The sequence below is a fragment of the Grammomys surdaster genome, unplaced genomic scaffold (assembly GCF_004785775.1).
Source record: "Grammomys surdaster isolate TR1022 unplaced genomic scaffold, NIH_TR_1.0 131, whole genome shotgun sequence".
In the NCBI taxonomy this organism is placed as follows: Eukaryota; Metazoa; Chordata; class Mammalia; order Rodentia; family Muridae; genus Grammomys; species Grammomys surdaster.
Genome location: NW_021604589.1, coordinates 2,553,621 through 2,579,198, shown reverse-complemented (window position 1 = coordinate 2,579,198; position 25,578 = coordinate 2,553,621). Strand labels below are relative to the sequence as shown.

At 41.2% G+C, this 25,578-nt stretch overlaps 1 protein-coding gene across 1 annotated transcript in view; it reads left to right on the top strand.

Moving 5' to 3' along the window:
• The first annotated feature begins 15,657 nt into the window (after positions 1-15,657).
• The window catches only part of Ca5b (carbonic anhydrase 5B), a 49,762-nt gene continuing 39,841 nt past the window's right edge, over positions 15,658-25,578 (top strand). Inside the window, exon 1 of the mRNA XM_028762025.1 lies at positions 15,658-15,738. The gene's annotated coding sequence lies outside the window, so the exon portion shown is untranslated. The remainder of the gene's footprint in view (positions 15,739-25,578) is intronic.

Sequence of the window (25,578 nt, the reverse complement as noted above, 5' to 3'; positions counted from 1 at the left end):
ATTCCTCCATGGTTTCTGCTTCAGATTCCTGCCTTGAGTTCCTGGCCTGACCTCAGATACTGTGACTTGGAAGTGTAAGGTGAGTAAACTCTTTCTCCTCTAAGTTGTTTTTGGCTGTAGTGTTTGTCCCAGCAACAGAATGAAACTAGAACACTTAGAAATCAGAAAGACTATTATTGATCAGTAGTGCTCATATGCTATTCAGATAGAGAAGGCTCCATGACAAAATGAAAAAGTGGAGGACATGTGTGGTTGAGAATAGCAGAAAGAAGTAAAGATGAAGATGTCAGCCAGCTCTTGTTAGAACACAGATTTAAATCGATCATTGGATATTAGGATTTCTTTGATCTGGTCCCCTGTCTTGTCAAAGGTTGTTCAAGCCAACACTAGGTTGTCTGGTGATCTATAGAAATCCTGTTTTGTTTCACAGAATACAGCCCAAGCTACTGAAATCACAGCACAGTTAATAGTCTGGGGATGGGTCTCTTGCCAGTGGAACCAATTTATCTTGAATAAATATAAAATGGTTGAAAGCTTATGTACTGGAGGTAGTGTTTTCTACTAGAAATCTGAAATGGATCGTGGAGCATGGAACACATGGACTATGGAGAAAATATAATGTTTAGAAGATGATAGGAAAGAGATGCTAAAACTAAACGCACAACTTGCAATTCTACTCCCAAATAAACTCTTAAGAAAGAAGGACAATGTGAGAAATATGTACATATGGTTGCTCATAGCAGCCCGGTTGCCTACCACATTTGCCACATAGCAGCTACTCAGTAAATGCCTAAAATGGAATTAAACACGTCTTTACATTCTACATGTGACTTCACTAGTGACTGTTTTGTCATTAATTCAGATGTCTGTTTTGTAATACAGATTGAATACTTGAAGACCAGTGTGAGAGATGGTACAGCAGTTAAGAGTGCTGGTTGCTCTTGCAGAAGACTTGGGTTTGATTCCAAGCATCCACATGGTGGCTCACAACTCTCTGTACTTCTGGTCCCAGGGTATCTAAAACACCTCTTCTGGTCTCTTCCAGCATCCATTTGGTGCATAGACATACATACATACAGGCAAAACACCCATAAACGTTTTTTAAAAAAGAAAAAATAAATACTTGAAGCGCAATCATTTTATTAAGAAACACCCATAAATGTTTTTTAAAAAAGGAAAAATAAATTAACTTGAAGCGCAATCATTTTATTAAGTATTTCTATTTTAATCTGATACTACCTTAATAAAACATGTGATGGAATTCTTTTACAGTAAATTTTAAAAACATTTATTCATGCGTGTTTGTGTGTGTGAGAGAGAGAAAGAGACAGACAGACAGACAAGACAGAAAGACGTGTGTTTGGATGCCCTTGGAAGCCAGAGAAGGATAGCAAATTCCCTGCACTTTTAGTTACAGGTGGTTGTAAGGCACCCATTGTGGGTCCTGGGAATTCAACTAAGTCGTCTTCTCCCCAGCCACTGCTCTAGCCCTTAGGAATAATTTATTCATGCCTAAGGGAACTATAAGGACTGAAGAACACCCAAATCCATAGCTGTTCACAGCTGCTCGTAACCTCAGCTCCAGGGGATCTGGCACTCTGTGGAGTCTATATGCACTTGCACTTAAGTATTTTTAATAAAAAAGGATGCAGTAGGGCACATTAATAAGTTCAATGTTATTAGAAACATGTAAAAGTGAACAGTCAGAAATCCTGCCTACTGCTTTATCTCCCAAAGCTGACCTGACCAAAAGTCTCACTTTAAAATCAATTTCTTGTAAAGGACCTGACTTAGCTCAGCCCTAGAGTTCAATAGTAAAAGTCTATGTATGTATACCTTTAATCCAAGCACCCGGGAGGCAGATGCAGATGGATCTCTGCGAGTTTGCTGCCGGCCTGGTCTATGTTATGGGCAGTGGAGGAAGCCGCTAGTAAATGTGTGGTGAACACAGTCATGTCAAGGACCTTAGTGTCTCAGACCCATGGGGATTGGAAAGTCTTCCCCAGGTGAGGCTCAGAGGGATGGCAAAGCCTTTTTCTGGTCTGAGTGCAAATACTGACAGTGTCATACATATACACATACATACAAATACAGAAAGTGTCAACCATGGCTTCTTCTTCCCCAAGGGCTGCACTCTGAGACTGCTCCCTTATAGATGCTTCCTACAGAGATTAGTTAAACCTGCCTCCCTGTTGAGATGTGTATACATGAACCTGCCTTCATTAGATGTATAAAATAAATGCACTGAATTTCCTGCTTACTGTTGGTGGTACAGCTCCATCAGAGAGCACATGGCCCACCGGATCCTGGCTCTGCTCTAAGAACACATTTGTCCTTTATTCATTGCCTTGTTTTCCCAATTAAGTTCCCAAGTCACACAGAACATAGCACCACCTAACAAGTTCCAGGTCAGCCAAAGCTATACAGTGAGACCTTATCTCAACCCTCCCACCCTCTCAAAATTCACAGAAGACTGCTGTGGAATAGAACTTTCTGCAGTTCCTTGTCTGAACTATCCAGTGTAGAAGCACTAGACAGAGGTGAGTACTGAACACTGAAAAGGGCTGCAGATAAAGAAGTGTACTGGAGACAGTAAACCTAATACTTAACACAGCTAGAATGAACAGAAAACAAATCTATAACTAAGTGGCCCCAAGCACTACTAAGAATTGACCTTTACTCATGTTAAATGGATTGATTAATTCTCCCTTTCCTCATCCTCCTTCCTTTAGTTTTTTGAAACAGGGTCTTACTATGTAGCCCAGAGGCTGCCCTGCCTCTGTCTCTCTGTTGTTGTGATTATGGGTGTACATGCCATGGTTTTCAGTTGAATTTTCATTTCCAAAGTCACAAAAAGGACACAGGCCCAAATTTCAAGTCCCTGTATGTCTAGACATTAAAAGAAATAACAAATTCTTTAAGCCAAAAGCTTACACACAAAACTCTTCACCTATTTTTAAGTTTCAAGGCTATGCTTCTTGTTGACAGAGTTCAAAATTCCTACAGTCACCAGAAAAAAAATGAAAAGGAAAAGAAGAGAGAAAAGAAAAGAAAGGAAAAGAAAAGAAAGGGGAGAGCTGATTGTGCATGGATGACCCCATAGCGTGTGTCAGTTGAAACACAAGGCAAACAAGAAAAAAAAAATCTAACCTCCAGTTAAAGCAGGCTTGAGATGTAAAGTGAATAAATAAATTAACGAAAAAAGGAAAAACTGGGCTTAGTCATTGAGTGGCCAGGATTAGAGTATCAGGAAAACAAACGAAGCAGCATCTAAAGGGTTTAATAATTAACACCCATGACTTGGGCTAATACTTTCATTGAAGCAGCCTACTAGTTATTTGTGGAAGTGTACAGGATTCTTGGTTGTTGTTTTTTTCCCACACTCTAGCTCAAAACAGTATTCTCTCAGTTGATTCAAGTGGGACCATATCCCCCTCCCCCACATACACAAACCCACAATTGTCTGATTCAGCAGATGCTAGAACTGAGTCTTCTCTCGGGGAATTTCTTGGTGTAAACTTTTTGTCCTTTCCTATCAAATTATCTGGTTGATGGAAGGGATCTCCAATTTGGAAAGCTTATATGTCATTGCTTTCCGTCACTGATGAGGAAAAGTACAAATGGTCCAGGACGTCCTCATCTGTGTCTCACTGGGAAGGTAAATATCCTAAGACAGCTCCATCTTCAGACAAAAGGATTTATTTGTTTTGTCTGCGTATGTGTTTAGTGTGTGTGTGTGTGTGTGTGTGTGTGCGTGCATGCATGTGCTGGGAATATAGTTCTGTGTTTGTGTGTAAGCATGTACATGTCATGCTACAGGTGTGCAGGTCAAAAGACAACTTCGGTGAGTCAGATCTCCTCTTCTACCATGTGGCTCACTGAGATTGAACTCAGGCATGGGGTGAGTGGTTTTGGGTTTTGTAATTGTCTTATTGAAGCAGGGTCGTACTATGTAGCTTCAGGTTGGCCTAGAAGCTACTTGGTAGCCAAGGCTGGCCTTAAATTCCTGCCAATTCTTCTACCTCAGCTCCCTGAGTATCGGGATTACAGAGATGAACCACCATGCCCAGGCAAAGGAGATGATTATGTTTAACTCCGAAGACTGGTAGTTGTCTAAAACCAAAATTAATAAAATGAAGTCATGCATAATGGTAATTCTATCTGTGCTGTCCCAGTATGATGGCTAATAGATGACTGTTGGTCTGGTGTTAAGGTTGTTGTTAGCAGTGGCATGAATAGAATGTCCCTTTCCCAGCTACCTTGACTAACCTTGAACTTCTTCACCAAAACTGAAATTACAACCAATCCCTGAGATACACTGAAGTCTAAGATAGTGGAATGAAAAGGTCTCCCCGAGTGGGAGTTCCACCCACAGTGGCAATAGAAGTCCCCTGGGGTCTATGCCTAGGCTTTCCTCTCTCCCTCGTGGCACTTCTTTCCTGGAAATTCATGAGTGGGAGGATGAGCCTGGATGTCTCTGATGTTAAGTAGGACATTGGGGTTTTGAAGCAACAAGGAGGAAGCTATGAGCAGGGACATGCCTGTCCCACTTTGAGAGACGCAGCGAGGGCGGGATATTGTTGGGGATGGCTCCTTTCTGTTAGCTCAACCCACCCGAGGAAGGCTTTCACCATGTCTTCCACCTTGGCACCAAGGACACTGAGAAAAGAAAAGCTGTCCTAGAGGAAGAGGCAGCCAAGCCAGCCCAGCCATTCTAGCAATGTCACTGTTAAATGCAATGGAAATTTCCCAAAGGAAAGAACTGACCTAATTCCAGGAAAAAAAAATAGACTAGATGAGAAGGAAAAGAGAGTGCACACAGAGAGATAAGGATTCAGTCAGGGCACAGTGGTGTGTTAGAGACATACTCTTTGCATTTCTACAGTCCCAGCACTTGGGAGACAGGAGGATCAAGAGTTCTGGACTAATGTAGGCTGTGTAGTAAGGGCAAGGCCAGCCTCAGCTATCTATAATGAGACCCTGTTTCAAAAAACTGCAGGGAGGGAATCGCTTTTCTTTCTTCACTCTTATAAATATTCTAGATTCAGATAAAATTTCACACATTTTGATGAGTGTTTTTGGTAATATATTTAAACTAGAGAGTCTACCGATATGTGAAAAAGTAAGATTTTAATCTGTTCACTTTTTTTCAAAAGGGGCATATCAACACACACATTGCTGGTCGTATATACTGTCCATTTTCCTTCACTCGATGTTACCAGTCCTCAGATCGTACATTTTGGCAACGCTATGGTATAGTAATATATGAATTATTCACTGGTTTGCAGTTCTTTTTGTTTCACAGTAGAGCTGAGTATCTGCTGAAGGGTAATGGTTATTTCCTTTGTATGTGTTGTATAATTTATCTTTTGCTTGCCCCCCCACCCCCGACGTGCTCCTTGTCCTCAGTGTTATGGGTGAGTACATTCTTTGTATCCTAGTTCACTTTTCAATTTGTCATATGGTCGTTGCCCTGGTTTTTATGTCTTCTAGACGTACCTTAACATTTATCTCATTTTCAGGGCTGGAAAGATGGCTCAATGGTTAAAAACACTGGCTGTTCTTCTGGAGGACCCAGTTCATTTCCCAGCACCCACATGGAACTTTTCAGTTCAGATTCCAGGGCATCTGACACTCTCACATATGCATGTAAGCAAAACACCAATGCACATAAAACAAAAATAAATAAATTGTTTTGGCGGTGCTGGTGAGGTGGCTCAGCAGCTAAGAGCACTGGTTGTTCTTTTTAGAGGACCTGAATTCAATTCCCAGCAACCACATGGTGGCTCACAACCATCTTTAAAAAGGAATCTCATGCCGTCTTCTGGCATGCAGGTGTACATGCAGATAGAGTACTCAGACATTAAAAAATCATCTCATCCAACACAAAGAGCTAGTCATTAACTTTTGGTTTTTTGTTCATCATTTGTTGTCGTGTGTAGATTTTGAGACAGTGTCTTACCCAATAGTACAGACTAGTCTTTCATTTACAGTGATTCTCCTGCTTCAGCATCTTGAGTGTCTGGATTACAGTAAGTAAAACTAATTTAAATTTAGTGTTTTGTTTAAGTGTATAAGTGTAGTAACTACTACTGTTACAGGGTGACATTTTTCATAGCGCATATATATATGCCATGCCCGTGCCCATGCTCATGCCTGTGCCACATATGTACGTGTGAATTAGAGTACCAGTGGAAGCCAAAAGAGGACATCATATACCCTGGAACTGGAGGCATCTGATGTGGGTACCAAAAACTGAACTCCAGTCCTCTGCCAGAGCAACAAGTACTCTTATCCACTAAGTCATCTTTTCAATGACTATTTTTTGGTCAGGGCAGGGGCTTGTTTTAAGTCAGAGTTTCACTAACATATGTGTGTATGTGTGTATGTATGTGTGTTTGGATGTATTCCTGGCTGACCTCTACCTCACTATGTAGATCACTGGACTTTAACTCACAGAGATCCACCTGCCTCTGCCTCCCGAGTGCTGGGATTAAATGCATGTGCCCACCCCCAATCCTGGTTTCATTTTTCTTATTCTAATGGGAAAGTTTCTGGTGAATCAATGGTTTTTTTTTTAAGATATGTATTAGCTTAGCATATCACAAAAACTCAGACAGCTGATGCAGTGTGGATCCTAGGCTGAGTTACAAAGGGAGAGCTAGGCTCAAAAATACACAAACCCATGTGCGTATATGACATCTGTTTTGGTTAAAGTATCCTTTTATTACTACTCCACTAAAATAATTATTATCAATAATTGGTTTTTAAGCCATACATGATATTACATACCTTTTAATCCCAGCACTCTGGAGGCAGAGGCAGGTAGATCTCTGTGAGTTTGAGGCCAGCCTGGTCTACATAGCAAGTTCTAGGGCAGCCAGGACTACATACTCAGATGCTGCCTTGAGAAAAAGTATAAGTGTAGACAGGTTCCTCATTATTTACATGTCCACGCTGACTTGTTCGCCATACCCTTACATTTCTTCAGGTCTGTAGGGAATGAAGTGAAGTCAAGACTAATAGGCTCGTAGCGAGTTTCCATTGATAATTATCTGGTATGTTGTCTGGTACTTACTGGAGAGCTTATTTCTTTATTTTGTCACAGTTTTTTTTTTTCTTTTGATACAGGGTCTCACGTATCCCAGTATGGATTTGAAGTTGTTCTCTATCCAAGTATGACCTTGAACTCATCTTCATCCTCCTGCCTTCACTGTTCCAGTGCTGGGATTATAGGCATGTACTAGCATGCTCAGTTTTCACAGTGTTGGGGTGGAACACAGTAATCAGTAATGGCAGTGTGTGCATATATGGCAGTGTGCAGAGACCAAGAAACCTTTACAAGGTGAATCTGCAGGGCTTCTAAGGCAGTGAGAGTGGAGAAGAGAAAACAGATAAGGGCCATTAAGGATTCTAGCTGAGGGAAAAATCTAGTGGACAGTAATAACCCTGCTCTCTTCATAGAATGAACATGAAGGCATTGAAAGTAATAGAGCCAGGTCAGCTGAGGACATGGCTCAGTTACAAGACATGGCAGGGCAACAGGGCTGGAGGAGGCTGCAGAAAGGTTCAGCTCTTCTCATGACCCTGTGGCCCTGGCATCTACTCATCCATTCCAAATCAAAAGTACAATGAGATTTCATCTTACTGCAGTTAGAAGAGGCATTTTCAAAATGCCGATAGAGGTGATAAGAAAAGGGAGCCCGAGCTTCATACACCGTTTAAAAGGATGCAAATGAACAAAGATACCATAGGAAATAAAGTGGAGGCTCCTCAAAAAGCTAAGACCAGAATTTCCCTGTGATCCAGCCATACCACTCCTGGCTATGCTCTGAAGGAGATGAAATTGGTATGCAAAGTTAAAATTGGCCCTGCCATAATTTACTGCAACACTATACATAATAGTCGTCTTAGTCACTGTTCTATTGCTGTGAAGAGACACTGTGACCAATGCAGCTTATAGCAAAAAAACTTTAGTTGGTGCTTGCTTGCAGTTTCATCTGGTCAACCCATGATCATCATGTCGAGGAGTATGTCAGCAGACTGGCAGGTAGGCATAAGCAATATGAACTTTGATTTTTCTCCCCCGCAGACTAACTTTTTTGTTTACTTCATGGAAAGTTAATCACTACTCCTTGGAGATAAAAATTAACCCAGACAAACTGAGTGTAATTTTGCCAACATTATATTCTTTACAATTAGTTTTTATGTTTCCATATGGGTATGGGTGATTTGCCGACATGTTGGTCTGTGCAATATTTGCATGCAGTGCCTTCAGAGACCAGAGGAGGGCATGGGATATTCTAGAACTGGAGTTACAGTTTTGAGCCACAAGATGGGTACTAGGAATTGAACCCAAGTCTTCTGGAAAAGGACAGCCAATACTCTTAACCTCTGAGGTATTTCTCATCCACCAACTCTGTATTCTTTAGTTGTTATTTGTTTTTTTTTTTTGTTTTTTTTTTTTTTTAGACAAGGTCTCTCAACAAAGCACTGGTTGTACTAGAACTCACCAGGCTGGCCTTAAACTTACAGAGCCTGCTGAATAATGGGACTTAAAGGCATATGGCCACCATACTAAGTATACTGGCTAGTGTTATGTCAACTTGACAAAAGCTATAGCCATCTTGAAAGTAAGGAATCTCAGTTAAGAAAATGCCTCCATAAGGTTGTGCTGTAGTCTGTAGGGCATTTTTAAAATAAGTGATTGATGTGGGAGGGCCCAGTCCATTGTGGATGGTACTACCATGGGCTTGCGGTCCTGAGTTCTATAAGAAATCAGGTTGAGCAAGCCAGTGTGTAGCACCCCTCCATGGCCTCTGCATCAGCTCCTGTCTTCATGTTCTTGACCTACTTGAGTTCCTGTCCTGACTCCCTTTGATGATGAGCAATGATATGGAAGAATAAACCAAATAAACCATTTCCTGCCCAAGATGCTTTTAGTCATGGTGCTTCATCACAAGGACAGTATACCTAAAACATCCAGCTTTTCTTTTTTGGTGACTCTTTTGAATACACTAGTTTCATGTGATTTTTCTCTTCTTTACATCATTCCCAACAACTTTTAGGCTTTGTAGGATTCCAGTTTAAGATTAGAATTAGTCAGTCATACTTAACCATCAAATAATCATGGGATCTGAGAAATACATAAATGGACCAAATTGTAGGCCCTGCTATCCAGAAAATTTCAGTTCATTCTGACAAGAGAGGAATGAATGTTAAGGGTGTGAAAAAATGCTAGGGACACCTATGAGGGTGAGAATCTAAAGCTCGTGGACTGTCAATATAAAAACTGGGGCCTAAAGCACTAGAAGGCTTTCTCACAGGAGGGGCTAATCACAAGAGAACTCAAGTAAAGGCTAAGATGCGGAAGAATGTCAGTTCGTTGTGAAAATAAATACCCATAGAGGCAGGACACGGCCAACTCAAAGGACTGGCTGGCTCAGAGGAACATGGGAAGGGGCACGGTTGGTGGAGATACTTTCATGAACCAAGCCAGGTTGGGTTCAGCTCTTAAAGAACAGAGTGGATTGTCTGACACTGGCCCTGGGGTGCAGTGTGAGCAAAGATTTGGATGTGGAAAGGGCTTCGTTGTAAATGACATGGGCGAGGACCATAGAAATCACAGCGATCTACCTGCCTCTACCTGCTGGGAGTAAAGGCACACACCACTATTCCCGGCTCAATTCTATATTCTTAAAGTGAGAATTTAAGGCATTTATAATACTTGTTTGTAGGTCTCAGCCTATGAATGAGCATCCAGTCATAGAGTTATATATATTAATAACCATACTGAACTTTTGTTGTTTCTGGTAAATCATGTTGAAATCTTTAGATGCTATTGGCATGTTATGCTTGCTTGTCTGAAATTCTCACATCTGTGCATAGAAATGGGAGGCAGAGACTTTTGTCTACAGTTACTTATTTGACATACTGTTGGAGTTTACTCCAAAAATGTTTAGCCATGACCATCCAAACTTCCTTTGCCTTTATAATGAAGTATGGGTACATTAGGGCATGTGGTGGTTTGAATGAGAATGGGCTCTGTACATTTATGTTTGAATGCTTGGTTCCCAGTTTGTGAAAGTGTTTGGAAAGAGTTAGGGGGTGTGGCCTTATTGGTGGAGGTGTATCACTGGAGGTGGACTTTGAGGTTTCAAAAGCCCATTTGTTTCCTAGTTAGCTTATTCTCTCTGCCTCTGCTTGTGTCTCAAAATGTAAGCTCTCAGCTACTGCTGCAGCGCCATGCCTGCCTGCCTGTTTATGGTCCCCAGCATGATGGTTATGGCCTCATCCTCTGAAGCTGTAAGCCAGCCCCAATTAAACTCGTTCTTCTATAAGTTGCCTAGGTTATGGTGTCTCTTCGCAGCAATAGAAAGTAACTAAGACAGACCAAATGCTTTTTTGTTTAGATCCTGTCATTTTCATAACAGAACCTTAAATTAGTCTCTCAATACATAAAGCATATAAATTATTCAGTACCTCAACATTGGCTATTGTTGGTGTTGAACGCTCTGCTGTGGTGTAGCTGTCAACAGCCCAATGGTGAGAAGTGCTTTTGAGGACTGCAAAAGATGTTATGTAAGATTTTTGTTGCTATCAGTCAGAGATGCCAGATAGGTTGTTTCATATAACTACTCAGCCATCCAGTATCCAGTAGACATTGCTAATCAGCCACAGAACTTTTTCCTCCTGAGGCTAGACTCACAGAATTTCACAGCACATCTCACTCAGGCAGCTACTATAAACAGATCAGAGTTAAAATGTGAATTGAAACCAACTTGCCATCCACAGGACAATAATCTAAATGCTACCATGGCTAACTTGACCCATTCTGGATCTGCACACTCTACTTAATCAGCAGGAACATTTGGACAGTACAGAGAATTGACTTAATGTAGTGTACTTTCTGATGGTAGCAGTGGTATACTTTAAAGGAACCTGTGTGCAGTTCCTTCGAGAGTCAGCTCTGGCCTTCCACCATGAGTTCCAGGGATCAATCTTATGTCTTCAGGCTTGCACCGCAAGCACGTTTGCTCCCTGAGCCATCATGTTGGTGGTGTGATTCTTTAGAATGCATATTTGCTGCTTAGCTCACAATGTCATTAGAATTTGAGACTTTGCTTTGTACTAAAAATTAAGACCTTACAAAATCAATTGAATACCTTACAAAATCAATTGAATAAATTGTATTGGGTACATTTACTGTTTCTTTTACCACAGTATTTGATGGAAATGACTTGAGAAAGATTTTATTTTCACTCACAGTTCCAGAGGGCTCTGTCCAGTGACAGGAAGGGTGTGGCAGAGTAAAACAGTTCATGGCATGGTGAGCCAGGAAACAGATAGATGAGGAATTCTACTTGTTCCGGTTTCCTCTCTGTTGCTATGAAAAAACATACTAGCCAAAACAACTTAGAAGAGGAAAAAAAATCTTAGTTTATACTTCCAGGTCACAGTCCATCATTGAAGGAGTTCAAGCAGGAACTACTTTCTATTCTGCCTTCAACCAAAGGAACTAATTCATAGCCAAAGAAATACAGCAGAAACCATGGAGGAACGTTCTTTGGGGGACTCAATTACAGACTCATGCTTAGCTGGATTTTTTTTTTATATATAACCCAGGACCATCTGCCTAGGGATTAGTGAAGCCCATAGTGGGCTTGACCTTCTACATCAATTAATAAGACAGTTCTTCACAGACATGTTCACAGGCCAATATGATCTGTACAATCTCTTAATGGAGACTACCTTCTTAGGTGACTCTAGGCCCATCAAATAGACAGCTAAAACTAAGTAGGCCACCTGTGCTTGGCTTGCTTTCTGCTTTGCTCTTTTTATTCAGTGTGGATTACCAGCACATGGTATAGTGCTGTGTATATTCAGGGTAGGTCTTCCCAATCTTCTCCAGAAACATACTATTGGACACCTCACAAGTATGCTTTACCATCTTCTATGTGATTTTACATTCAGTCGAGCTAACAGAGAAACCACGCAGTGGTTTTAATTTATGAATACTAGAAGGATATTAAAATTGTCACCATACCCTTAATTGGAGCACATGGGATGTAGTATCAGTGTATCAGCCCATTTTAATAAGGATTTTTTTCCATTGTGTCCATAAACCTGATTTTTTTCCTTACTTTAAAATCATGTTACTGACTGCATTGTTTTCCATTTTAAAATTATTTGATTTTATTATATGCTTATGAATGTTTTGCTTGCATGTATGTCTGTGCATCATGTGTGTGCCTGGTGCCCAAGGAAACCAGAAGAGGACATTGGCTGTCCTGGAATTGGAGTTACATATGGTTGTGTTCTCCCATGTCTGTGCTGATAACCAAGTTAGGGTTCTGCGTAAGATCAAAAAGTGCTCTTAACTGATGAGCCAGCTCTCAAGCCCAAATATCTGGACACTGTGTTGCAGCCACATTATTAAAGTTGTAATAACCATTATATGTGAAATCTTGTCAAAGAACTTGACCTCTTTACAACTGTTTGTTTTTCCTATATACTTCTCTTCTCCCCCAGAACAAAGTCTGGCTTTCTCACAACTGTCTGCTTTCTCCCAGTTTCCCACTACCTCTCAAACCCCTATGCCTTTTGGGAGACAAGGTTTCACTGTGTATCCCTGACTCATGACATAGATCAGCGTGGCCTTGAACTTGCAGAAACCTACCTGCTTTTGCTAGAATTGAAGGTACGTGCCATCACATCAGGCTTCATTTTCTTTTTATTTCACAATTAATTTTTCTCCCACAAGTCCTCATTTACTCCTAATATTCTTTGGTTTTGCTCTTCTCTAATTACCCACTCAGACAATTTTCCACTCTATCCCACAATTCCTCATTATGTTCCAAAGCTCTTTCTCTTACACAGTTGTAATAAAAACCTGTCACAAATGAGGCCAGGATGAAGTTAATCAAAATTAAGGTGTTCTTTTCTCTGTGTTCTTTTAAGGACAACATTTTGACTGTTCTCTCCATCTTCAAGCTAGAAATGTAATAGAAGGAGAGGAAGCAAGAAAGAACTGATGTGCAATCATAATGGTTTTATTATTGGGATATGAGGGAGTACCGCCAGCCAGCAAATCATATAGCCACGAGGGCAGAAATTGTGTCTTTGTTTGCATGTGGAAAGATAGGTACTCACTAAAGATCTATGAGAGAATTTTTGTATGAACTAGTATACTGAGTCCTATAAAATGTCTTTCTGTGTTTGATAATCAGAAATATTCTTTCTAATGAGATTGAGAAGACCAGTGAAGTGAGAAACTCAATGCATGTTACTGTATATGCACTTTATGTTAAACTACCTAAAATATGATTTGAGATGCATATGTGCTTGTACTATGAACAGAAAGCAATAGATGTTTGGTTTTGTCATGTGTTGCTCTATTTGTAACCAAAGTTGCTTTAAGAAGTAATTTTACCCCACCTGGGGATCCATCCCATATACAGTCACCAATTGCAGACACTATTGTAGATGCCAAGAAGTGCATGCTGACAGGAGCCTGATATAGCTGTCTCCTGAGAGGCTCTGCCAGAGTCTGACATATACAGAGGTGGATGCTGGCAGCCAACGATTGGACTGAGCACGGTGTCCCCAATGGAGGAGTTAGAGAAAGGACTGAAGGAGCTGAAGGGGTTTGCAACCCCATAGGAAGAATAACAATATCAACCAATCAGACCTTCCCCCCACCCCCACCCCGAGCTCCCAGGGACTAAACCACCAATCAAAGAGAACATATGGAGGGACCCATGGCTCCAGCCACATATGTGGCAGAGGATGGCCTTGTCAGGCATCAATGGGAGGAGAAGCTCTTGGTCCTGTGAAGGCTTGATACCCCAGTGTAGGGGAATGCCAGGGCAGGGAGGCAGGAGTGAGTGGGTGGCTGGGGGAACATTCTCATAGAAGCAGAGGGAAAGGGGATGGGATAGGGGGTTTCTGGGAGGGAAACTGGGAAAGGGGATAACATTTGAAATGTAAATAAAGGAAATATCCAATTAAAAAATCATAGAACAGAAAAAAGTAATTATAATTAGCAGTGGGCTATAGATGTGATACTTGGTATTTTTTTTTAAAGGTAAACTAGTTTGCTTCTTGTGTGAGATACCTGAAAAATTTTTTAAGGAAATGTATTTTCAGGGGCTGGAGAGATGGCTCAGAGATTAAGATCACTTTCTGGTCTTGCAGAAGACCAGGGTTTGGTTCCAGCACCCACATGGCAGCTCAGAACCATCCACATTTATAGTTCTATGGGATCCAACACCCTCTTCTGACCTCCATGGGTACCAGGCATGCATATGGTAGATGTATATACATAAGTACGTATTTACAAAACACTCAAGCACATGAAAAAATTTTAATCTGAAAGATACTTTAAGGCAAGAAGTACATGTTCATGGCATTGAAGAGGAGAAGGACCTGTAACTATTAAATCCTCTTCACCTGGCAACTCTTTACTACATCTTCCCTTTGAATTTTCTTTTAGCGGGGAGGGGTTGTCACATCCCAGCCTGAGTTGGGGCGACATCCAACCATAAGCACCCAGAGGTTTGTCTTGTTTACCAGAGGAGTATCTACACCAGAAATGTGATTCGAATGAATGAGTCAGGGATTTAAGGACAAGGGCAGCAAGCTGGTTGTAATTTCTCCACATTTTTGGGTGTGTGTGGGGGGACTGGAAGGAGGAAGGATAACTGAATACATACTCTCAGAGCACTGAGTCACAACCAGAGTTTCAGTTAGTTTAATGTCAAAACAATCAACATAGCAAGAGGGTGCTGGTCACCTAAGAAAAATCTTCTGTAAGAGACTACAGGAAAGACTGGAGACTGTCTGATGTCTCTCCCTCTGCCTTGCATTTAAAGTCAGATAAGGCCAGTGGGCTAGAACACAATGTCATAGTCCTGCTTTTTTTTTAAAATTACTTTTTTATAATTTACTTTTATTTTTTATGTTGATTGATGTCTTGTCTGCTTGTATGTCTGTATGAGGGTGTCAGAAGTCCTGGAACTGGAATTTGACAGGTATGAGCTGCCATGTGGGTTCTGGGAGTTAAACCCATGCCCTCTGGAAGAATAGTCAGTGTTCTTGTCCACTGAGCCATCTCTCTAGCCCCAGTCCCACTTTAAAAGGATATACAAACTGGCTGGAAGGACCATGAACCCACAGTTTAAGTTCAGAGGATGTTTAGAAACTTGGGTAAATTGAGCTGAATGGTAGTGGGAAAGAACGCATCCAGTATTTCTTTCCCTAGTGAGGTCGCCTGTCCCTCGCATGTCAAAATCATGATATTCTGAGATGGATGAAACTTGAGGGAAGACACTTTTTAGACTGGGTTTTTGGGCCAGCAGTCTGATTTTATCCAAGAAATGTACTTTTATCCCAGAAATGTTGCCTGTGGCAGGCAGAGAAGGGAGCAGGGTTGACCGGATTGGGAGGTTCTCCTCCTCCCCCCTCCCCTTCTGAAGGAACTTAGAGGCGTGGCTCGGGCTGAGGGGCGTGGCTTAAGTAGAAGCGGTCTGTTAGGCCACAGAGCAGAGGCACGCCAGGTCTAAATGGGGCGGGATTAGGGCGGTCCCTATGGCTCTAGCGGAGCTTGAAGAGCTGGGAGGCGTGGCGCGGGCGCCAAGGGGCGAGGCCTTGATGGACAGTAGCCAGTCGCAGGTCCTGGGAAGCTAACTTGCCAGTGGCACTTGTTAAGTGCTATCTGAGAAACAGAGAAACATCCAGGTAAGGATGGGCAGCCGAATGGAGTGGGAACCTCAGGGAGGATGGAAAGACCCAGAGGGGACCGCAACTCTACTCCCACCATCCACTCCACAGATCCGGCAGTGGGCAGTGACAGCTGTTGGCTCTGTCAGTCTTGCCTCAGTTCCAGCGGGCCTGACTGGGCTTCGTCCTCTCTGCCCTAGCCCCCCTTTTTCCACTATTGGGAGTCACCAGAATCCTTCATATTTTTTTCACTTGAGAGAATTTGGGGGACAAGCACGGGAGCAGCAGTCCATTGTGAGAGCATGTTGCCAGAGTTAGTTGAATCTAAGTAAAGTTCATCCTGTTTAAAAAAAAAAAACAGCTGGAGACATGGATAAAGGCTATCAGTTCTGAGGCTGCATAGAAACTGAGGCACAGTTCTCTCTCTCTCTCTCTCTCTCTCTCTCTCTCTCTCTCTCTCTCTCTCTCTCTCTCTCGTGTTTTTTTTACATCCCCATCTCCACTTAGCCCGGAGCTGGGGACAGGTTCACAGCCATCCCTAGGAGGTGGAGCACTGTCACTCCACTGCTTGCAGAAATCAGAAACTTTTTCACTCTGGCCTTAGCTTTTTGTGCCCCGCCCTAGACCTAGAGGAGAGGTACCTCCAAAATATAGAATGGTTGGTGGCTGTTATTGTTTGCAACATTCCTTGTTAAGTATTTCTGCCCTGGGGCTGGTGGCAACTTTTTTGATATTAATTTCAGTGCCCTCCCTTTTTTATGTTTGAGAAACATTTGGTGCTAATGGGCACACCTTAGTTCCAGACAGCTCGCCTTCTCAGCCATTGAAAACCACTTTGCTTTCCACTTCCTGGTCTCCTTTGTTGGTAATCTGGTGTCTTTACATGTTGCTGTTTAAAGGCTTGGCTAGATATGAACAGAGTAGAGGTAAGCTCCATTTTTTTTTCTTGTGAGTGAAACTGCCACGGATCCCTGAGCAGTCCCTGCACATTGCCCAGAGTAGCTGATGTTCACAGGTATGTTGGATGTAGAAAACCTTTCTTATTCTTAGGAGTTTCATCATTAATTCACAATCTTTAAAATCAGGCTGGAATGCCTTGACACCCAAAGCAGCAAGGGTACCACTCTCAGATGGGAGTCACGCTCCCAGAGAAGAAGTGGGTGAGAGGAGGAAGCTGAGCTTTCTCCATCAAGATTTGGCAAGATAATCTCTAATTCAGATTTGAGGAGTTGCAAAAGGCCTGCTTCCTTTTGAAATCAGGCGTCAATCTGATGAGAAATGCACAGTTTCTTTCCATGTGATTGTAACCTTTATTCAGAGTACATTTTCTTTCTGCTGTCTGTTTTGCACAGGGAAAGTTTAATCAGGCAGAGTTCACACGACTTATCACAGTAAATACACAATTCATCAATGATTCTTTAGTAGCTTTTCACACTTTCTCCTTCTTACACACATTTCTAAGTCTGCAAAACATCAGACATGTCAATAAAATCCAAGGGTCTACATGAAGAACCAGTGCTGGCAAAGGGCACATATGTGTGGAAAGCTTAGCTTCCCCATGGCACACTGATACGGGTGGATTTTTCATGAAACACAGTAATATGTGGTGATAGATCATTGAGATGTGGTATGTTTGATAGTTAAACTCTATTTACTGTTTAACAAGATTGGACAGTATGAGTTCAGTAAGTGAGTTATAAATAAATAACTCTCAAGAAATTTACTTTCAGTTTAACAGAAGGGATTGACCCTAGACCTGAACATTAAAACAAATTCAAGTATTGTCATAGGTAGTGTAGCCTAGCAGTAATTAAACTGAGTTTCTACTTATTTCGATTTCCTTCAAACTCTGTTCACAGCCAACCATCAATTTTCAGTTCTTTCTGGACTCATTATTCCTTTGTGGGCAGGTGCACCCTTAATTGTCCCTTCTGCCAACCTGCCTTGGTACATCTGTAACTCTTGGAGGGGGCTGATTGTGTGTGTGTGTGTGTGTGTGTGTGTGTGTGTGTGTGTGTAGCTTTGTAACTGCTTCTGGGCATCAGAACTACATTGCCAACCACCCTGGAGCTTTCCTCTTGGCTCTCCCCTTGGTGTCTCCAATTGAGTACAATAGATGCTAAGACCGCCATGTTTCCTTGTTTGTTGTGCCAGATTGTTTCTCTGTTCAAGAATTAATTCTTATTCTGCCAGCTATACTCTCTTGATGCCTTCTTCTATTTGTTTGTTGACAGTAAGCCCTACTGCCAATATCAAAATAGCATTCTACCACTGAGCTACATTCCCAGCACTCTCAGGGCCATTTTGTGGCTGTTGTTTGTTTGTTTTTTTTTGGTTTGTTTTAAGTCTGACTGGTCTGGCATTTGCTATGCAGCCCAGGCTGACCACAAACTTAACCATGATCTTCCTGCCTCAGCTTCCCAAGTTCTGGGATTATAGATGTGTAACACACCCAGCTCCAAGGCAACTTTTAGTAGGTAACAGTGAGTGACTATATCAGATTTGCTACTCCTCTGGTCAAAATAAGAATCCCTAATTTTGCCCTTATTTCCTTGAGAATACCGTTCTCAACCTGGGACAACTTTTTCTACCACGTAACATCTGGCAATGTATACAGATATTTTTGTTATTCCAACTCTGGTGTAGATGCTAGTAGTTTCAACTGCAGCCTAGATAGTAGGGATACAAATAAACACTCCACAATTCACGAGACATCCCCTAGAAATCAGAAGTCTTCTAGTTAACAATGCCATGTTTGATCAGCCTTGATTTAGAGAAAGAGCCATTATCAAGGTCTAGAAATCTACTGTGTAACATCTATTACCTCTGGATCTCATCAGCAACTTGTTTTTTTTTTTCCTGGTCACTTTGCTTTGGCCATATTGGCCTCCTTACTACCCCTTTAATATGGCCAGTATGTTCCTACTTTTGGATCTTGCACAAACATTTTGTTTACTTAGAATGCCTTTCTTTAGATAGCTATTTAACAAATTCTCTACCCCTTTCAGTCCTTATCTCAAATGTCACCTTGTCATTAGGCCAAATATAACACTCCCAGTCCAGTGGCACTCCAGATTCACTATGTCCTGATCTATATTTCATTGAACATACTTGAATAGAATCTAGTTATAGATTCTACTACACACTACTTCGTTACTATCTGTTTCTCTCTATTAAAACCTAAACTTCACAGGGGTAGGATCTTTGCTTTGTTCCCCTGGCCTTAGAAGAGTGTCTGGCATTTAACAGATGTTCAGTTGCTATATTGAAGAAACTAAAAATCAAACGAAGGGTGACTGAAATAATCACCTCCTCCTTGACTTGTCTGGCTCTCCTCTGCCTGCTCACCATCCTGTGCTCTGCTGCCAGAGACATCAGAAATTATCCATTATGTGGAAAGATATCCAAAACGCTTCTAGCCACTTGGAAACCTGTATTCTCCCAAATCAATCTCAGGTCCTCATCCAGCCCTGCCTTCCACTTCAAGCCCTGCTATCTGCTAGGCCAGTGAGATTGCAGGTATTAATAGAAGGCTGGGGATGATGATAAGGAGATTCAGATATCTTTTCACTTAGTTTCAAGAAAGGGATTTTGAATTAAATATATTTCATAATAATATATAAATAAGTATATCTATGTCTCATGTAATATATATGTATTTGGTCTCATATAACCCAGGGTGGACTTAAACTCCCTATGTAGCTAAGGAGGACTTTAAAGTTCTGATCCTCCTGCCTCTACCTCCTGAATTTTGAGTACTAGGACAGTAAGCCTGAGCCATCATGTGCTGTTTATGGGGTGCTGGGGAATCAAACACAGGGCTTCATGCATTTTAGGCAAGCACAGTACCAACCGAGCCACATCCTCGGTCCTGTTGTTTAGTTTTTCCCATAGAATACAAAAGAAAGTCTGAAGAGTCAGGGTCCCTTATAGGGAGATCAGCAACAGAGGTTCAGATTTCTAGAGCACTACAAAGTCCTTCTGGAAAATGATAAAGAGTGTAAAGGTGACCCCAGGTCCTTTAGAACCTTCCTGACTCGCTCTAAAAAAGCCAGTCTTGAGAAGCATACGCCATGCTTCTGGGCCAGGCATTATGGACCATGAGCCTATCATATGACATATAACCCCATTCCCTGACAGGGTGATTGTTGAGTGTGAGGCATTCAGCAAGGTGTCCTGAAGGCCCTTTGTTCATTCTTAGCATGCCAAATAACCCGGCCTTACCTGATCAGGGATCAGTGATCAGGGATTTCCTTATGACTATGTGAAGGGATGAAGCCATAGGCAAGACTTTTCTGGGAACCATGCTAACAGATCTAAGGTCCCCAGAGTGTACCTGTGCAGGACCTTGTGCTCTGGCCATATGTATGGCTATGCATCTGTTTGTCTAGCCACTGTACCCTTGGCCTTGTCTTATCACAACCTTCCATTTGAAGGCTGAGCTAGCATGCTTCTATTGAGTACACACTGTACCTGGTATTATCTTTCCTGAAAGTTACTAAGTCTTCCACTTACACTCTTAGCAAGAAAGGAGTCTTTTTGTCTATGGAGCTAAGTTCTGCCCATTTCAACCTCAGTTTCCCTCTCATGTCGTCATTCTGCCTGAAATGTTCCTTGTCCCTCTCTCTACTCTTACTCCTCCTGTTGCTGATGCCCCTGCTCTAAAACTTAGAACCGCTGCCTCTTGTTTTCTCATTTCACTGAACTGTGGCTATCCTAGCATCCACCTTTATGAAGAGATTTCTATTCTATTACAATAAGTGAAGTAAGCCAGCCACAAAAGAAGAAGCACATACATATATAGTCTAGAGATTAGCAAGGGGTAGGGAGGGGGTTTTACTTAATAAGTACGAGTTTACACTAGGGATGAAGAAATTGGTTTGAGCACAGATAGGAGTGATGGAAACATGGCTTTATGAATGCTTTTGAATTTGTAGGACTAAAATTGGTTAAAATAGCAATTACACATGTTTTATCACAAATGTTTAAAGATAGGAAAAAACTAAAGTGTTTGCTTTTGCTTATAGATTGCAAGCTTTAGGGGGTGGGAGATGGCATATTCTTTCATCAAGATTGACGTACACGGCTGTCCACTATTGCTTCAGTGTGGGAATGCAACTCAATTGAGAGAAAGCACGGGAGCTGAGCAAGTTTTCCTTATATATCCTGATAGTTTTGAAATTTCATTTTAGTATCAAATCAATTTTATGGAGGAAATCCAGAGTGGTTGCAGTTGTTTGGTGCTATTGGTTTTTAAAAATGACATGTAAAATCACCTCAAACTGCTGGCTATAGCACTGCATGCCTAGACCCCCAGCACTAGGGACATAAGAGCAGATTCCCTGTAGGTTCAAGACCAGTTTGGGCTACAGAGTGAGTTCCAGACTGGACAGGGCAACACAGTGGGACTTGGTCTCAAAAATAAAAAACAAAAGCCAAAGGGAGGGGAAGCCAGGCATGACTATGCATGTTTTTAATCCCAGTACTTGGGAGACAGAGGCAGGTAGATCTCTGTGAGTTCAAGGTCACTCTGGTGTTTGTAGCCAATTCAGGCCTGCCAGGGCTAACAAGTTAGTGAGCCATTCTCACAAAACAGAAACAAAACAACAGCAACACACATCCACATGCAGAAAGCCCAAAAGTAAAAAAAACAAAACGATTTAATCTGAAACTGATATATTCTTAGTTTGGGGGCTGATACCATGAATAACATTTTGGCTTTGAATCACACTAGCATTTGTAGTATTTATGTAATGCTAAAATTTTCAGTTTCTTCTCATTGTTTGCACTGTTTGAACTCACAGTGTTATTGAACAAATGTGTTTCCTGTTCCTCTAGTTCCGAATTCTTGCTTAACTTGTCCCCCAACCCTACCCCCCTCCCCGTCCTCTGCCAGGGTAGTCTTGGATATCCTGGAACTAGTTCTGCAGCCCAGGCTAGCTTCGAATTTACAGAGCTCCACCTGCCTTTTCGTCCAGAGTGCTGGGATTAAAAGTGCTTGCCCCCACTGCCTGGTTCAATCTTGCTTAAGTGTAAGCGTACATGGTAAGTCTCAACCTCATGCTCTTCAGTTCACGTAATCATCTTATTCAGCTTCAGTGCAGCTGCACATTATACAGTTTCAGGCTAAACATAGATTTCCAAGTAAGAATATAAAGTTATTGATCTGAACTCTCACCCAATCTTAAGATGTTTACACTAAGGTTGATATTCTAGGATTATTGGGCTTTGTGTTATTTTTCTTAACATTTTGAAAATTTGGTAGTTTTCATGTCCTCTAATAAACACCATCAGAAGTGATTCTATTGAGACACATTTTATTGTGGGGAAACAATGAAACAGGATATTTTTTCCTATGAAAATATAGCCACAGGGCAAATTAATATGATTTCTGAGCTTTACATTAAAATAACTTAGAGAGAGGTTGGAGGGAGAGCTCAGCAGTTGAGAGCTCCTAGTGCTGCTTCAGAAGAGCAAGATACAGCTCACAGCATCCATGCCAGGGACTCACAACTACAGATAACTCAGCCCAGTGGTGGTGGTGGTGGTGGTAGTGGTAATCTAACACCCTCTTCTGGCCTCTGAGGTTTCTACATGCTTGTGGTACACACAGGTATACACATATATGTAAAATACACAAATAAAATTTGAACATCTTTAAAATGACCTGAGGGGAAGTAGGAGTATTAATAAAAGCATGTTTATTAGTAGATAGATAATCGTTGAAATAGAATGTTGGATATGTAGCTGGATTTAATACAGTATTTCCCATCATATAGTCATCCTTTAATATCCGTGGAGAATGATTGTATGACCTACCCAGGAACCAAAATCTGAAGATGCTCAAGTTTTTTATATAAAATGATACACTCAACATATATACATGTATTGAAGTATCATATAGTCCTCTATAAATGTGCACAATTTTATGTTTTTATGTATGTTAAATATTTTCATTTATTCCTTTTGATGCCCCCTTTTTGGCAAGAGTCTTACTAAATAGCCTAGGCTAGCCTCAAATTAGTAATCTTCTTCCTTCAGCCTCTCAAGTGCTAGCATTATAGGCTTGTGCCATGGCACCCAGTGAAAAACAATTTTAAATGACAAAAATAATTCAAACTGAATATAAGTGGTATGTATCCAATACAGGTGCAATTCTTTTAGAAATATTTTTGATTCATGTTTGGGTGAATCCATGTGTGAAAGTACAGAGGCCCTGTTATATAAATTTGATGTTTTCCATAATAAAAGATTAAGAAAAGAAAACAGAATCAGATGGTGAATTGAGGTAGTGAGTGAGCTCTTGTTCTGTAAGGCTGCTCAGTTAATTCACTTAAAGAATATATTTGAAAATAAGATATTATTTGTTTGAAGACACTAGTGTGTCAAGATAGTGTGTGTATCTTCCTCAGTCATCCCTTCTTTTCTTTAAGACAAGGTGGAGAGACCTTGAACCGAGAGCTCACCAGTTGACTAGATTAGCTGACCAGCAAGATGTAGGGATTCTCCTATCTCTGTGTACTGAGATTACAGGAATACTCTGCAACACCCACCTTCTTACATGAATGCTGGAGATCCGAACTCAGATCCTCACACTTGCATACCAACCACTTTACGGATTGAGCTATCTCCCCAACCCTAGCATGATAATCTTTTTATAAGTTTCTTACAAGATTGTGTTTAAATCCTGAGTTAGGCTTGGTATGTGTGCTTTATCCAAAGATATATACACTCAAAAACATAATAGTATAAACATAATAGTTTAACTTTCGTTTGAGAATTTTAAGCACCTTTTGAGCAAACTTACACACAGTTTGGAAATCACTTGCCTAAAACCCCTAGGTTCTAGGTCAGGACTAGAAATGAGAACCCTCACAGGCTTTCACAAACTTCTTATTTCTCCTCTTGTTTGATGGATGTCCTTTGCTGCTCCAGGATGTGTATTTGACAAAGTGATGCCCAGTGCATGCTGGGGAGTGGGTGAGAGACCATGTAACTACCTGGGGCGATGGTTTGATTACAGTTAACTGTTCTGCCTGGAGTCTTTGGCTGTCCCTTGTAGGGTAACTACAGGGAGTACCTCTGCTCCTGTTTTTGTGCCTTTACCCCCTAGAGCAAACTGTTGAGGACTGCCTTTTCCATCAGTGGCTGAAACTGTGCTGTGATAAATGGTAAACACAATCCTGTGAAATGGTTTGCTGCATCTGTCTCTGGTTCTTGGCTTTATAAAATACAAATATTGAGGTAAAAAGCCCCAACTTCTTCAAGTGAAAACTTCAGTGGCATTTAGAATCTTAACAGTTTTGGGCAACCATCATTTCTGTTTAGTTCCAAGATATTCTATCACCTCAAAAACAACCACCTTCCCACTAAGTGGCCCATTACTGTCTCCCTCTCACTCACACCCTAGCAGCCATAAGTCTCGGTGGACAGTTTCCTTCTGTCAGTACTATAGGGCATGACCTCATATAAGACAATGCATTTTACTTTACAACAGATGAGAAATCCCCCCCACTCTGTTTCAGCTGTGACGTGTAGATGATGTCAGGTTGTTTTATGGTAGCCGTTCTAGGCAAGGCTATTTTAGAGTAATATTTATTATTTTTATGCATGGGTGGACATACACACATGTGTCAGTGAGAGGACAAGTTCTAGAACTTTCCAGAAGTTAGCTCTGTTTTTCTACCATGAGTTCCAGGGATCAAACTCCGGCCTCCAGGCTTGTATGACCTTTACCTTTACCGACCTCTCTACAGCTCCCCTCTGCCCCTTTTTGAGATAGGGTCTTATGTATCCCAGAGTGGCCTCAAATAAACGATGTAACCAAGAATGGTTTTGAATTTCTGATCCTACTGCCTCCATTTTCAAAGTGTTGGGATCATAGGCACATAGCATTATACTGGCATTGTTCAACATCTTTAAAACACTCAGGACCAAACAGATGTTTAGCATGTCACACCAGTTAACAAATCTGGCATAGATTTCATTTGAAGTAGAAATGACAGAGCCGTTGCCTTTTTTTTTAAAAAAAGGTATATGTTCACCACAATTTCCTTATTTATAGCAAACAGATACTTATGGCATATTTTCTTGTTCTTGTTTAGTTAGCATTGGTGGTAAAAACTAATGTGTAAATATGAGTTTGTCCTAGTTAGCATTAACTGTCAACTTTATTATCTCTGTATCTATGAGGGATTTTCTTGACTATTAACTGATGTCAGAGGGCCCAGCCCACTGTGGGCAGTACTGGGCAGGTGGCCCTGGGCTATATAAGGAAGCTAGCCGAGCCTGAGCCAGAGCAAGCCATCATGCAGCATTCTTTCGTGCTCTCTGCTTCAAGTTCACGCTTCAGTTCCTGCCCTGATTCTCCTTAATGATGGACTATGACCTGGACGTGTAAGCTGATAGATACAGCAGCAGAGATGAAACAGCCATCTTTCCCTAGCAGAATAACATAAAAGCATGTATCAGGATTTACTTTTTTTTTAATGACTTTTGTCCCTCAGAATCACAGTATCCAACGCAGTATCTGGAACAAACGAAATGATAATAAATATTGAAACAGCAACAAAAAGTTTTGGGAGAATTCCCACCTTGAGTCCCTAGATTGGAATCACACTCTGGAAGTTTCTTGTTTAGATTAGGCAAGACTTTGTGGATCTTTTAGATCCTATGAGAAGAGATAGGAGATGCTCCTCTGAAAGTGTATATCAAAAATATAAACAAACCATGCAATCTGGGGATATAACTGTGGTAAAGCACTTGCCTAGCATACTTGAGACCCTGGGATACTTAACACTATAATAAATAAAATAAAATAAAATAAAATAAAATAAAATAAAATAAAATAAAATAAAA